This window comes from Protopterus annectens, chromosome 7.part1 (assembly GCF_019279795.1).
Source record: "Protopterus annectens isolate FY-2018-M chromosome 7.part1, PAN1.0, whole genome shotgun sequence".
Classification (NCBI taxonomy): domain Eukaryota; kingdom Metazoa; phylum Chordata; order Ceratodontiformes; family Protopteridae; genus Protopterus; species Protopterus annectens.
In genome coordinates, this window is record NC_056740.1 from 482,894,104 (window position 1) to 482,910,830 (window position 16,727).

Sequence of the window (16,727 nt, forward strand, 5' to 3'; positions counted from 1 at the left end):
AATGTCACAAGTGTAAAATATGGAATAATTTTCAAAAGTATTGCAAGTCAAGCAAACCTTGGTCAGTTATAAAGAAGGGTCACTTAAAAAAGCAAGTTGATCATGTAGAAAGCTGCAACCCTATTTTCTATGTAGATGGTGTATCAGTGGTTGGTGAAAAGATTAATGCAGTAGATCTGTTGGCAAAGAATGAAATATTTTGTACTGTCCTGATCAATGATAAACCTACAGAGCTCAAAGTAGATACTGGTTCAAAGTGTAATGTTATGTCGGCAGAAACATTTGCTAAGGTGAGAGCTGGTGAGCAACTTCATTTGACTAATTGTGAGAAACTTGTTGCTTATGGAGGTGAAGAAATTCAAACCAAATGCTCAGTAGTGCTTTCATGCTATTTGGCTGGGAGCAGTTACAGCTTGCAATTCTATGTAGTCTGAAGACCTGTGCAGTCATTGTTAGGTCTCAGAGACAGTTGAGAATGAAACTGCTTTCTTTTACCAAAAAAGTCTATCATGTAAGCCCATGTCCTAGTTCCAGTTTCACTGATGCTATTTTCTCAGAGTATGCTGATGTTTTCGATGACAAGCTAGGCAAACTTCCAGTTGTGTAGTCAATGAAAATAGACCCAGAGGTCAATCCAGTGTTTAGACCAGCAAGGAGAGTTGTGATAGCTATGCAGAACAACGTCAAGGCCTTGCTGGATAAAATGGTGCAGCAAGGTGTAATTTGTCCAGTTACAAACCAACTGAATAGGTATCTTCCATAGTAGCTGCTCATAAAAAGTGTTCAAATAAAGTCAGAATATGCATTGACCCAACAGACTTGAATAAAGCATTAAAGAGACCTGTTCATTCTATGCGCACAGTCAAATAAGTCGTAGCCCTAATGCCAAATGCCACTGTTTTTTCCATCCTGGATGCAAAGAGTTCATTTTGGCAAGTGATGCTTGATCGCATATCTTCACTACTGACTACATTCAGTACTCCATTTGGTAGATATAGATTTCTCAGGATGCCTTTTGGAATAAATTCTGCAGGTGAAGTCTTTCAGCGTGCAGTGGAGCAAATTTTTTCAGGTTATCCATGTGCCATAATAGTAGATGATTTATTGGTTGGAGACAGTAGTGAAGCAGAGCATGACAGAAACCTCAAGAAAGTTCTAGACAGCGGATGAAGTGAACTTGAAGCTCAATCCTCTGAAGTGTAAATTCAGACTAACAGAAGTCACATATGTAGGTCTTTTATTCACTAGCACCAGCTTATGACCTGATCCATCCAAGCAAGCAGCCATTCTTGAGATGCCAGCACCGGACAGTGTCCAAGCCCTACAACATTTCCTTGGTATAGTTAACTATTTGGTCAAGTGTATACCAGACTTCACTGATATGACATCACCTGTAAGAGAGCTGACATGCAAAGATATTGCATGGTCATGGTTGGAATAGCTCAAGAGAGCATTTGATGACCTCAAGCAGAAAATTGCCACCCCACCTACATTTAGGATACTATGATGCGAGTAAACCAAATAATTCTTTTCTGTGATGCTTCAAAGTTTGGTCTTGATGCAGTTATTCTTCAAGAGGACAGATCAGTAGCCTATGCGTCCTGAACTCTTACCCAAACAGAAATGCAACATTCTCAAATTGAGAAAGAACTTTTGGTAATTGTGCTCACATGTTCGAAGTTCCATGATTATATTTATGGTCGAGATATTCAGATTGAGACTGATCATCAACCTCTAGTCACTATTTTAAAGAAGCTTACGCATACTGCTCCAGCAAGATTCCAAAGAATGATGCTATGATTACAAAAGTACAACTTCAAAATGGTCTACACAAAAGGCAACATTCTTTATCTGGCTGATAAGTTATCCAGATCACCCAGAAATACAATGGAACAGCTTGATGCAGAGAATTTTGATTTTGATGTCATGGAAGTGCTTAATTTTTCTACCAGGAGACTTGATGAGCTGAGAGACCATACAAAGACTGATCCAGTATTGCAAAAACTCAACCACTTCATTAATGTTGGATGGCCTTCAATGCAATCTTGTGTACCTCCAGAAGTGCAACCTAATTTTCCTTACCAATATGAGATGTTGATGGAATATGGTATCATTTTCAAATGTCCTAAAGTTGCTGTTTCTACTTTCTTACAACATGAATATATCCAGATTTTACATCGTGGTCACCCAGGTTCTGATTCTACCAAAAGAAGGGCGAGAGAACTAGTATTTTGGCCTTTTCTGTCAAAAAACATTGATAAAGTATTGTCTTGTTCAGTATGTAATAGTACTAAACCACAATTGCAAAAAGAGCCACTTCAGCTAAGCCAAATTCCTGAACTACCTTGGTCAGCAGTAGCCAATGACATATATGAGTGGAACAATCAGCATTACTTAGTGTTGGTAGACTCTTACTCAAACTGGTTTGAGATCGATTTGCTACCTAATGTCCACTACTGTTATTATTAAGTTGAAACCTCATTTCTCAATCTATGGTAGTCCAAATAAACTTATCTCTGACAACAATATCCAGTTTATCGGTCAATTATTTCAGAAATCTGCAAAAGAGTAGGACTTTGTTCATATTACTAGTAGTCCAGAATAGCCACAGTCAAATGGCCTGGTTGAGTGTGCAGTACAGAATGCAAAGCAATTGCTAGAGAGGTCAAAGTGCGACAATACTGATGTCTTTTTGAATTTACTCAATCTCAGAAATATACCCCGTGAAAACATGCTTGTCTCTCCTGCTCAGAAACTTCTATCTAGGGAAACCAGAACAACCTTGCCTATCAGTTCCAGCTTGCTGGTGCCTAAAGCTAAAAACAACAGAGCTATCAAAGCCCAGCTATTCAGAAAGCATTCTTTCCAGAAGTCCAGTTATGACAAAATGAGCAGATCTCTTTGCCCATTGAAAAAAGGAGAGACAGTGAGGATACAAATGGAGAAAGGCTTCGACCGGATTGGTCAAGTGACAGGTATATGTGCCGAGGCCAGATCCTACTTCATAGAGTCAAGAGGTATAGATTGCAGGAGGAGTTGCAGACATCTCCTCCCTGTTGCAGAACCGGTACTGCAGCATCGTACCTGTGATGCAGACTATCAGAGCAATCCAGACATTGTTTTAACTGAAGAACGTGTCTCAACACCTTCTTCCATTCCTGATGATGCCCCAGATGTATCCCAAGTTGAAAATTCAGTACAGACAGTCCTCCGTTGCTAAACCTAGTTCTAATTTGTCACACAATTTGGTCATATGTCTAGACCCAGTGTGAAGTACAGTGCAGCCTGGACATAGTTGTTTATGTGTGTATAATTTTGTATAATTGCATGTCAAAAGAATTATTTCTGTACAGTTGCATGTCAGTCAATGTTGCCATTAATGCATGCGCTATTTCTCAGAGATGGAGGATGTGGAGCAGTGTGTGTGCTGTATCTTTAAGAAGCATTTCCAAGTATGGCACGTGCATATAAATAACGAGCACCTGCAGGCGGCAGTGTCATTTTGAGAGAGCAGCCAGAGTGTGAAAATGTATGAGTGTGGTAGTCAGTCTGTTTATAAGTTTATCTAAGTTTAAGTTACTAAGCTTCAATCCTGATGGGTGTGTATATAGTAAAGCTGCTTGAACAGAACCCACAACTGTTTGTCTGTTTTATCCTGACCAGACGAGTGACATTTAGTATTTTCACATTATTTTATTATTTATTATTAAATATATTTAAACTTTTCATTGTGGCTGGTCCTTTATAGAATATTTTAACCTTTGAGAGTAGTTATTTCTATTGGTGACACTGTGGCCACTCCTGAAAGTTTGGCTGTTTGGTCAACATTACCACTGGGTTTTTGTAACCACTTACCGCAAAAACTATATTCATCTTAATGACATATTTCTTTTTATACATCTTGAAATAGTTTTGCTATACTCCTGATTATTGACACTGTATAACATTGTATTGCTACTTAATGCCTTGTAATAATCCTGTAACATTGTTGTTTAATGCTAATTTATAATGAAAATTGTTTACTATGTTGGAGCTTTTCTCCCCGGGCCTCTGCTGAAAAAAGGCTGTTCAGCTCAGTCGGGCAATCCCGGTCAACAGATGTAAAATAAATAAATAAAATACATTTGTATAAATAGTAATTTCACTCGGTATAATTGGGTACCCTTACAAGAGCCTTAGAGTAGCTAGCTTTGAGGTGTCCTGTGGCAATGTAACTACCTTATAGTCAGGAAGAAGGGGAGGACATATCTAGTAAATCTGTGCCAGCCTTTCCCAGGTGTGTGTGTGTGTGTGTGTGTGTGTGTGTGTGTGTGTGTGTGTGTGTGTGTGTGTGTGTGTGTGTGTGTGTGTGTGTGTGCGTGCATGCGCGGGCATGTGTGTTTATGTGAAAATAAAATCTCAGAGTGTCTGTTTCAGCAGCTTGGAGCATGGACACAAAGCAATGGTTTCACAGAGAGGGTGCTGGAAGACTTGGCTTGGACACTCGGCTGAGGACTTAACTCTAAAGCTGTGCCTGTGGGGAGCCTTACTGGGCACCTGGGAAGAGACAGAGAGAGAAACCCAGACTCCAGGCTGAGTGTTTTCCCTGTATGCTCTTAAGGGAAATTGTGCTTGATGCAGAGAGCTGCATCTGGAAAATACTGGGTGTATCCATTTTTGTTCCAAGTGAATGTCCCTCTCCAGTGGCAGTGGTGAGGATTCAGGCTCCTTGACTACTGGTCCAGAGTGTGGATGTCACATATTGGTGATCAGTGGTGGGATATTTATTGAACTTCTGTAGCTTGTAGGCAGTTGTCACTGAAGGTGTGTATTCTCAGCAGCAACATGATAAACATTCAGAGTTTCATTTCACGGCAGTTTTATTCATTTATTTATTGTTAGTTTAGTTTAGGCAAAGATGTCAGCAGAGGATTATGGCAAACTGACAAAGAACCAGTTTTCTAAGGTGTGCGAAGCCAAAAGACTTGTGCATGCCAGCCTGATTAAAGAGGAAATGATTTCAGCCTTAGTTACAGTTCAGACCAGCAAACAGGAGGATGACCAGTCTGGTGATGGGAATTTGCAGCCCTCAGAACAGGACAGTTCACCTTTTCCCACAGAGGACTTAAAAACCCATCTGGAGTTAAAGAGACTTGAACTGGTGGCTAGGCATTTGGAATTAGAATCAGGAGAGAGACTGTGACATTTGGAGGCTGAAGAAAATGAGAAGCAGAGTCAAGATGAGAGGGAGGTGCTGACTCTTCGCTGGGGTCATGGAGGTAATGGGGAAGGGAATAACTGAACCCCAGAAGCAATAAAGGTCAATAAATTTCTTCCACAGTTTACAGAGTCTGATAATGTTTAGTTTTATTCATATATTTGAAAGAGTATGTAAACAGTGTAATGTTGACCAAGGGCTTTGGGTACAGTTCCTGACTCCCTTACTCCATGGTGAAGCTGTAACTGCTGTTTCTAAGTTGTCTGATATTGATTGTTTAATCTATGAAAAAGTGAAGAAATGTTTACTTGAATGTTTTAAGTTAACACCTGAAGTTTACAGAAAAAAAAGTTCTGTGAACATACACGCAAGGCAGATGAAAGTATATGTGATTATATTGCTGAGTTAAGCACTTATTTTCATAGGTGGGTGAGTGAGTGTCAAGTCACTACTTTTAAAGGGCTGGCAGACCTTTTGGTAAGGGAACAAGCCGATAGCACTTTGCCTGAGGACATGAGAATCTGGTTGGCAGACCGAGAATGTAACTTTGCAGACGTGCTGGGAAAAAAAGGGGATCTCTGCTTAGGGAACAGGGCATCACTGTACAAGAAAGGGATACCCAGCAGGGATCACTGCACAGGAAACGGATACCCAGTGCTGCACATGGATATAAGGGAACCCATGGTGGGCAGCCTAAACCACCCAACAGAGTCCATCAGTAACAGGGGAAGCCACTAGTTCAGGCACAGGGCCAGAATCGAGGGTTAGATGTTTTAAATGTAACCAGTGGGGCCATGTATCATATAGATGTCCATGGAGACACGATGGGGAACAAAAGGTGGAGGAGCCAGCAAGTGGGAATAACAGTATGCCAGTGGTGAGTTGTCTGGAGACAACAGGGGTACCAAACTATCATCAGAGTTTATATCCAGTCTTAGTGGATGGAAAACAGACCACTGCTAAGACAGACACAGCCTCTGACATAACCATTGTGAAGCCTCCAGTGGTTAAAGAGGAGCAGTACTTGCTTGGGCAGTCCACTCCAGTCAGAGCTTTAGGAGGGACCCCATTCCAAATGCCTTTGGCCAGAGTTCACCTTGACTGGGAGGGTGGAAAAGGAAGCAAGCAAGTAGGTGTGTTTGAGGATATCCCTGCAGATGTCTTGATAGAGAATGATTTTGATAATGCAGTACCCTGTGTGCATACAGTTACACACATTCAGGCTTGGAGACAGGCATGTGGGTCTGATAGCCTTGGGGAGACCCCAGACAGACCTCACACCTGAAGCTAGGGCCGGTGAGGTGGCTATTTCAGGGAGAAAGCCACCCTGTAGCAATGAGCCTGAAGGTGAGCCACAGCTGCTGGTAGGTAGTGATGTCCCCTTGGACAGAATGACTGCAAGGGTAGAGGTGAATGGTAGTACTCAGGCTGACATTGAGACACCACTGTCAGAGGATACCAGACTTCCTCTGGAAGGGGAGCTGGGAAGAGTTACAAAGATAGAGTTGAGACAGGCTCAGCTCTTGGGCCTTACACTAAGAGACTTCAGGGAGGTAGCTAGGGAGGCACCTGTTTATCAAGGAAAAGGGGAATCTGTATACTGGAACAAAAGGTTACTGTATAGAGAGTGGACCCCTGAGGGAGAGCTAGAGGGTGAGGTAATACAGCAGTTGGTAGTGCCTAGAGCCTACCATCTGAAACTTCTAGCCATAGCCCATGAAGTTCCCTTTGCAGGTCATTTGGGCATAAAGAGTACCAAGAGATGTATTATGCAGAACATTTACTGACCTGGGATTGTAAAGGATGTATCAGGGTACTGCAGGGACTGTGAGACTGCCAAAAAGTAGACAAGGCAGGAGACAAGGCATGCCTTTACCTGTGATTGAGGAGTCATTTCAGAGGGTAGCTATGGATGTTGTGGAGCCTCTGAGTACGCCAAGTTCCACAAGGAAGAAGTATATCCTGGAATAGTAGATTATGCTACTAGATACCCTGAGGTAGTGGCTCGGTCCTCCTTTGAGGCAGAGAAGGTGGCAAATGCTTTGTTATTGATTTTCAGCAGGGTAGGTTTCCCAAGAAAAATACTGACTGACAGAGGTGCCAATTTCATGTCAAACCTGCTGGCTTGTCTGTGGAAGTGCTGTGGGGTGAAGCACCTAAAGACCACCCTCTAGCATCCCCAGACTAATGGTCTTGTAGAGAGGTTAAACTCTACAATAAAGACCATGCTATGGGCATTTTCAGACCAGTTTAAGAGAAAGTGGGACAAATATTTGCCCCATCTGCTGTTTGCATACAGAGAGGTACTCCAGGAATCCACAGGTTTTTCACCCTTTGAGTTGCTGTATGAGCATAAGGTGAGGGGGCCTTTAGATTTGATTTGTGATGAGTGTGAGTCTGTTGTGGCATATGTCTTGAACCTCAGGACAAGGCTTAGGGAGCTCATGGGCTTGGCCCAGGAGAACCTGGTAGGAGCCCAACAGCAGAAAAAGGTCTGGTATGACAGGAATGCTTGAGCCAGAGAGTATGCTATGGGACGGCAGGTAATGGTTCTGATTTCTGTTAGACACAATAAGCTGCAAGCAGCTTGTGAGGGACCCTTCAAAGTGGTAAGGAAGGACAGTAATGTTAACTGCATGGTAGACCAACTAGGCAGGATGCAGGGGCACAAATTGTACCATGTTAACATGATGAAACCTTACCATGATAGGGGGAGGCCCTTGTGCTAAGTATTTGCAGTAGGAGGCAGGAGGAGTCTGAGGGAGGAATCTATGTCTACATCGAGCCAGCCAGCAAAATGCCAAGTTACTGTGGTGGAGCTTAGGGTTGCAGGCATATGATATGACAGTGCAGCAATGCCAAGTCAGATGGGATCTCACGACAGGACATGGGGTAGTGTATTCCCAGATAGGCTCATTCCCCTCAAGCAACATTTCTCAAGGGTTACTGGAAAAACTAGCTTGAGTGTTAAAAGGGGAGAGAGATGTGACGACATGAGGTATTGCCATCTATGCCGGAGAAGTAGGGCAGTGGATGTGTAACATATGCCAGCACAGCTAGTTGGACTTTTGTAAAGAATTATATGTCATTTGTGGGTCTACATCTAAATTTCAAATTTTCAAAATGTCGACTTTCTTATGGTTGATAGCATAAGATTGAAGTTTTGAAACTTCGAACCATTTAAATGGGGATCGCACTACAACATGGAACAGTATATTTACTGTTTTCCTCACTGTAGTGTGGTCTCAGAGTTGGTATGTTTTATTAGCAGGGGGTGTGGGGGTGCAGGGGGCTTGCCCCCTGCAAAAACATAAAAAAATATTTTTTTGTTTTTATTTTTTTATTTAAATTTCAAATTTTCAAAACTTCAATCTTATGGTCTCAACCATAAGAAATTTGACATTTTGAAAGTTTAGATGTTGACCCGTCATTTGTATATCAAACTGATTTGTACAAATGCTTGTGTTGAAAATGTACCAACAGTGTGCCCTGCCGTACTGAAAAAGAAATGTATGTGTATTATTGTAACTGTTTAAATGTACATGTTTTAACAGAGAATACTGGAAGAGAAGATGTTAATCTCAATCCACCTGACTTTGGAAAATAGTAAGAAATTAAATTACTGGGCCTAGGCCATAAAGATGTTATCTCACAGTTTTGAATGAAGCCAGAGATGCAGCGTCTGTAAGAAGTATGGTTTATTAGCTTCTGTAGGAGGAGTGGAAGTGTTTTATGCTTTTATGGCTTCCAAGAGCTGCAGCAGATCTTAGCAAGGCTCTATGTGTGTGCATTATTGACGTACATGTTCTAAATCCTTACAGCTTCAAGATAAGGGGAGTTGAATGGGAACCAGAAGGCAGATGACCAGATGCATGTGATGTCATTCTGTAATCTAGGACAGAAAATTATATTTTAGTACTAGGTGAGACTTATGCCTCATGGCAGTCTGTTTTTGTAACCTGACAAAGAAGGATCTCTCACCTACTTCATCTCACCTTGCTCTAGTAAGTAACCAGAGAATAATAATTATTTAGATCAGTCAGAAAAAATATAGTGAGATACGTTAAGTATTGTTTTTCTGTAAGTGTGTGAACCTGTCCACCTGTGTTATTTTTAATATTTCCTGTGATTGAAACTCTGGTGTTTACTGTAAATAGATATTTAGTATTTTCATATTTTTTATTATTTATTATTAAATATATTTAACATTTTAATTGTGGCTGGGCCTTTAGAGAATATTTTAACCTTTGAGAGTACTTATATATGTTGGTGACACTGTGGCCACTCCTGAATGCTTGGCTGTTTGGTCAACATTACCATTTGTATTAATATTAATTTCACTCTGTATAATTGAGTACCCTTGCAAGAGCCGTAGAGTAGATGGCTTTGTGGTGTCTGGTGGCAGGGTAACTAATTTATAGTCTAGCCAGAAAGGGGAATAACTAGTAAATCTGTGCCAGCCTTTCTCAGGTGTATGTGTGTGTGTGTGTGTGTGTGTGTGTGTGTGTGTGTGTGTGTGTGTGTGTGTGTGAAAATCAAATCTCAAAGTGTGTGTGTGTCAGCTACTTGGAGCAGAAATACAAAGCACTGGTTTCACAGAGATGGTGTTGGAGGATTTCACTTGGACACTTGGCTGAGGACTTAACTCTGCAGCTGTGCCAGTGCGAAGCCTTAGTGGGGACCTGAGGCGAGACAAAGAAATGCAGACCCCTGACTGTGTGTGTTTCCTGTGTGCTCTTAAGGGAAATTGTGCTTGATACAGAGAGCTGCATCTGGAAATACTGGGTATATCCATTTTTGTTCCAAGTGAATGTCCGTCTCCAGTGACAGTGGTGAGGAATCAGGCTCCTTGATTACTGGCACAGAGTGGGGATGTCACATCAAGTAATTTACAAACAGGTGCATTATGATTGTGCCTTAGTGTGCATGTGGTGTGGAGACTTGAGTGCATGTGTAATGTGCCAAATCCTGTCATCTGATAGGTGACTGACTGTGACCTTTTCCTTATACATCCTGGTTAGTAGTGCATCGGTATGTCTCACTCTGGACCAGGATATTGGATTGTGTGGAGTTTTTTTAACTGACTCAGTGTAACTCTTAGAGGTATGCTTCATGGTGAGTGCTGCCTGTGCTGTGTGTGTCTATGAGGTTTCTGAGAGTACTTGTTTCTTAGGTTACACTTAGGAGGTTTGGGTAGGTTACTTTTGAGAGCCTCAGCATATCTAGGTCTATGAGTTTGGTCTGAGGGGTGTGTGCGACTGGTTTAGTGTGTTGTGTGGTACTGACAACCTGCACATTGTTTGTCGTGGCTTTGTGTGAAAGCTTTGCTATGTTTCTCACACTCTGTGTCACTTTTTTAAGTAGTAGGTGGTTGTCAGTAAACATGAGACAATTGCTACATTGTCTCAGGATGCCCAATTCAACTAAACTGGTAACATGAATTTTTGGAAAGCGCAACTCCAGTAGGTTTGGATTTGATTAATGGAAGTGATCTGTGTCTGGTAATGATTGTAGTACTGGTCTTAACACCCCTGCATACAGCTAGAAATCAGTGACTATTTGCTTCTTCTCTCACTAGAAGTAAAAGAGTAGCACTAATTACAAAATGCTTCTGGAGATGTAGTAGGGGTTCAGTTCACTTCCTATTGTATTGCCTTCGTAAATACATCAGCTGGATATAACAGAAAGCCAATGATCACAGAGACCATGAAGAGGTTCTTACCAACTTAAACCGATCAGTGAGTGAAGTCCCATACACACTGCCCAGTCAGATACCAGCAGGAATAAATGCCCCCTGCTCCTTAGCATAGTAGTAGCATTAATCCCAAACTGTCTCTCAAGAAGCAAGTTTTAGGCTTTTGGGTGACTGGTAATCTCTAGGAAGGCTGAGAAATAATGTCCCTCTGCTCCTTCTAACACTTAAATGTTATCCTAATGGGTTATTTTTGTTCAATTAAGTTTCCCATGTTTTTGTTATTTTTATGTGTTACATTGTGGACTAGATGTTGGCGGTTTTATGTTGGTGATTAGTTAAAACAATTTATTCTGCACGGATTCTTATTGTTCCTAATTACATTGTTTTAAAATAATGTTAATGTGCTTGTGATTGCTACTGATTTATACTTATTTCACAATAAAAATAATTCTGACAAAAAGACAAGATTTGTGTGACCAAAGTTTTTGGGGCATCTAGAAAGATATTAATTTATTGGACCCAACACATCAAGATAGGTGAGAGTTAGTCTTGTAGGGTAGGGATGTGTACAAGCTACAGATAGGTCAGATGCTTGAGATGAAAGAGATGAGATTAAGGTAATCCAGTATTTAGAACTCACCCCAAGACCAAAGCAGAGTCTCTGTACAGACAGTATAAATTTCCCCGAGCTTTCATGGAAGAAGAAAATGTCCTCAGTAGTGACAACCTAGGTGCAAAGATTCAACCAGTTCACATTCCTCAAAGGAAAGTGCTCTACAGATGGCAAGACAGGCTGAGTTACTCTCTCCTACCTGAAAAAGCATGAGCAACTGATTATTTGATTCAATAGAAATCTCTCTAGGCAAGAATGCTTCATTTTTGTGAGAAATCTTTTCTTGATTATCACAATAGTGCTCAGCAAGCTTAAGTTTAAGGTCACAGAGGGTAGTACCCGTCCATCTATGCGCCTAACTTTAAGGTCATAGAGGGTAGTACTTGTCCATCTATGCGCCTAACTTTAAGGTCACAGAGGGTAGTACCCATCCATCTATGCGCCTAACTTTAAGGTCACAGAGGGTAGTACCCATCCATCTATGCACCTAAGTTTAAGGTCACAGAGGGTAGTACCCATCCATCTATGCTTAATCCTTTGGATAAGTCTTATAAATTTTATGGAGCTTAGCATCAAACCAGAGCTGAAGTGGAACAAGATTTACAGGGAGTATGTGAAACAGGGCAAACAGATCCACACATGACCCACTATTCTTATTGTGGAAGCTACAAGTAATTCACCTGGTCCATTTCACTGGGCAGCAAATAGAACTGACAAGGCAAGATTGTGAAGTTGTAATTAAGGTAGAATAGCAATGACCCTAACAAGTGTGTTATCTGACCAAGAGATGAGTTTCACCACCACCACCACTTCTGAGGTTGAAACTTGAAGTTGAAAAGCCAAGTCAGGGGTATGACCTACTTTGTGGATTGCAGTCCAAATAATGAAATTGCCCAATTCCATTCTGTTCAGTGAGGCTATCTCCTGGGCTGTTATGTTTCACCAAATTAAACTCTAAATGGCATTCTCTATAACAAATCTGAACTCAAGAATTGCTCTCAGTAGACAAGGAGACACCTGCAGTTAGCTGCTGTTCCCATGGTAACTCTGACTTTTACCTTTGTAAGATGCAGAGGTAAACAATAACACTGCATCTGATAAAGGCAGAGGTAAACAATAACACTGCATCTGACAGAGGCAGAGGTAAACAATAGCACTATATCTTTCAGAGGCAGAAGTAAACAAAAACTGGTCTATATTAGAATGCCGAAACCTCACTTACGTGAATCATGAAAGGCCAACATATACGCAGCAAACTGCAAGAACACCGAACGTCCTTAAGCACGAAATTCAAAATATTGAATTGCCATAGTTGGCCAACTCCACCACCCGCTATGTACTGCTTACCCAAACAAAATAAATATGAATGTATTACTATATATGCATTTACCTTAACCCGCACCCTAACCCTAAGGTCAGTAACTATTGCACATTTACGTTAGGGTCCTATACCAGATAAGGGAATCTCCTACTGATGTTTTACCTCACTAAACATGGTGTGGACAACTATGGCAATTCAGTATTTTGAATTTGGCACTTAAGGACGTTCGGTGTTCATGTGGTTCGTGGTTTGTGTCAGCCTTTTGGGATTTGCGTAAGTGAGGTTTCGTCATTCTAATATAGACCCAACAAAAACACAGCATCTGACAGACACTGCATCTGACAGAGGCAGAGGTAAACAATAACACTGCATCTGACAGAGGCTGAGGTAACCAATAACACTGCATCTGACAGTGGCAGAGGTAAATGATAGCACTGCATCTGACAGAGGCAGAGATGAACAATAACACTGCATCTGACAGGCAGAGGTAAACTAAAACACTGCATCTGACCGAGGCAGAGGTAAACAATAACACTGCATCTGACAGAGGCAGAGGTAAACAATAACACTGCATCTGACAGAGGCAGAGGTATATGATAACACTGCATCTGACAGTGGCAGAGGTAGACGATAACACTGCATCTGACAAAAGCAGAGATGAACAATAACACTGCATCTGACAGGCAGAGGTAAACTAAAACACTGCATCTGACCGAGGCAGAGGTAAACAATAACACTGCATCTGACAGAGGCAGAGGTAAACAATAACACTGCATCTGACAGAGGTAGAGGTAAACACTGCATCTGACAGGTAGAGGTAAACAATAACACTGCATCTGACAGAGGCAAAGGTAAATGATAACACTGCATCCGACAAAGGCAGAGGTAAACGATAACACTGCATCTGACAGAGGCAGAAATAAACAATAACACTGCATCTGACAGGCAGAGGTAAACTAAAACACTGCATCTGACTGAGGCAGAGGTAAACAATAACACTGCATCTGACAGTGGCAGAGGTAAATGATAACACTGCATCTGACAGGCAGAGGTAAACTAAAACACTGCATCTGACTGAGGCAGAGGTAAACAATAACACTGCATCTGACAGAGGCAGAGGTAAATGATAAATTGCAGCACTGGCTCAGTCCTGCCAGTCCTGTAGAGTTGTTAATTAGAGAACCCGTAAAAACCCTACATTCACAAGATAAGAACATAGATTATGTAACCAGGTCTGAGTGGTAATTGAAAGGGCAGCATCATGCAACATATCAGAAATAATACTCGGCATGTGGCTGGACCTGGAATTCCCTAATATCCCTTCTAGCTGAATAGCCTGTGGTAAACACATAGGTTAAAGGGATAAACTGCTAATGAACTACATTCTGTTTGATCAGGGTTTGATAACGTTGGTTTCTTTTTGCCTACAATGCAATTCTTAGAAAGTTTTTTATTCAGACAGTGCTCGCAGGTTGCCTTGAAAAGAGACTTGTGCCTATTGGATTTACCTGATTAACAAATTAATAAAAAGCAAATAAATAAAATGTCAGGTTCCCTGGGTACTTCACTTAAGACATTGATTCTGTCGCTTTGATGATCTACCCCAGGGAGACACCTGGTCATCAAAGTTAGAAGGCATTTAGACTCTTCGATTTCCCCCCATGCCCACACATTTCCAGTGCCCTTGACTGTTCCATTTCAGTTGTGATTTTTTCAACAATAACTTCAAATATCAGGAGAAAGTCTCTGACATCAGACATGGCCGAGGACCACATGGAGGTTCATAGAAGAAATTGTAGTATAGTTAAAACCCGTAACCCTGTATGACATGGATCTCACAGTAGGCACAGTGCTGACATGTAATAAAATGGCACTGGAACAATGTAATACAATGTAATAAAGGTAAAAAGGCAAAAAACAAAAAAACAGGTGTTAATATTCTGGGACCTAGTATTGCCATATGATAGTCAGGATACATGTAAACTGCTGAGAGAGGTCACCATTTTAGGAGAATGAGCCTTCTGCTTGTTTCATTATATCCTGCTCTTGTACTTTCAGCATAAACGCTGACATTTAAAAAGTATAAGTGTAGCATCTTTTTTTTCACATGGCATGGCTAAATGGATAGATGTCCTAACAGTGGGTTGTAAGACTTTCCAAAAGGCTTGTTAATAAATATTTTTTGAAGACTAGCTACCTTGCATGGAAACATTTAGTTTGTCCTCAATTCAGATCAGCATCTGATATTCTACTTCATCACCCTGCTCCATTTAATGGAACACAGATTAGTCACCGAGACAGTTTTTTTTTTTAGCTTGATCTTTATATCCCATTAGGCTGGGCCTGCAGGGTTTCTGCCACTTTGCTTGTAATTTCCTTGCTACTGCTTCTGGCATATGTAATCAGATTTGTATGGCCAACATACACACAGACACACACGCACACACATACGTGATGTTATCTGTTTATAATGCTAAGCAGTGTGTTAATTAACTTAGCATATGTGAAATGTGTTAGAGAGTGATGTTTACCATTTTTTAAAAAGGCAGCAGTACTTATCAAACAGTTTCATAATTGACCAGCTGCACACTGCCTAGTAAACATTTGTTATTTAAAATAACAATTTGTTTTCACATCCTGATTCCTGCTTTTTTAAGCAGAAACTCGATGCAATGGAAGTTGATTAGCGTGTCCTTTGAATTATTCCCTGCAGGTGATTTACTCTGAATTATTGTTTCAGTCTTTAGAAGTGGCGTGGAATATGGTCTTGACAAGTTACTCACCTGTACTATTAATAGGGTTATGGATTCAGGTGCAACAAAATAAGAAATGATGGGTAAAGATAAACCAGGGAAATTAGGCCCCATCCACACATAAGACCCAGTGTCACTGCAACTGTGAAACATAGGTTGGGGGTTAGTATAATAGTTAAGGTGTTTACCTCTCAAACATAAAGTATGGAGTTTGATTCTCACCTGTGAAAGAAAATTGGTAGACTTAATATGGCCTGAAACAACAGCTAGTCTAGTACTTATCTATGAACCTGTGAACCTATACAGGTCTCTGTGCCATCTTTTTTCTTATGCAGTGCAAGTTGAATAACAGCAGGTACCTGTATATTTTTTATTTATTGGCTTTTGTTTACCAGGATGGTCTGACTGGGTACTCAGACCCATTTTCAGCAGACCCCCCCCCACCGGTAGAAAATCTCCATCGAGGTTCAAAAGTTACAAATAAATTTGTAGAGAGAAAGGAATTTCATTTTCTTAACAGCAGACATTGGATTTTAGAATGATCCACTGTATAATGCAATCAAGCCAGATGTTAATACAATTTTATTTTGTAGGACTGTTATACAATAATAAACAGGTTACATGTACATATACAGCAATATGCAAATTTAATTTACATAGTGATGATGAAAATCGATATATAGTTATGAATTTAGATTGGATTTATTTACATTTACAGGATAAGGTCGTAGAGCTGGAGAGTCAGGGGGCTGGTGACAGTCTAGAGATCTGAGCGAGAGAGAGAGCAAGAGAGAGAGAGTGAGAGAGAGAGAGAGAGGCAGAGACAGAGAGAGAGAGAGAGAGAGAAAGAGAGCAAGAGAGAGAGAGAGAGAGAGAAGGTTATTCAGGGTGCAAACATGAACAGAGCCAGGAAGAGTTCAGGTACTCTTTTCGGAGCTCTTACAGGTGTTTTAGGTGCTCTTATAGGTATCAGTTTTTAAAGGATGGCATAGGTTGATGTACCTGGAACTGGACTTTTGTAGGAGTGTGTGCTGAGTGGGCTGTGGCTAAGGAGGACCATTGTAGCTCACACGATTTGTAGATAAGGATTTGAGACAGACTGGACTTTTATTTAGTAAGATAATCTAATACTTGCCTTTTAATTCTAT

General features: G+C 40.9%; 1 protein-coding gene across 1 annotated transcript in view; it reads left to right on the forward strand.

The window, feature by feature from the left end:
• MON1A (MON1 homolog A, secretory trafficking associated) overlaps positions 1-16,727 on the forward strand; it is a 481,001-nt gene that overhangs the window by 366,306 nt on the left and 97,968 nt on the right. The window lies entirely within an intron of this gene.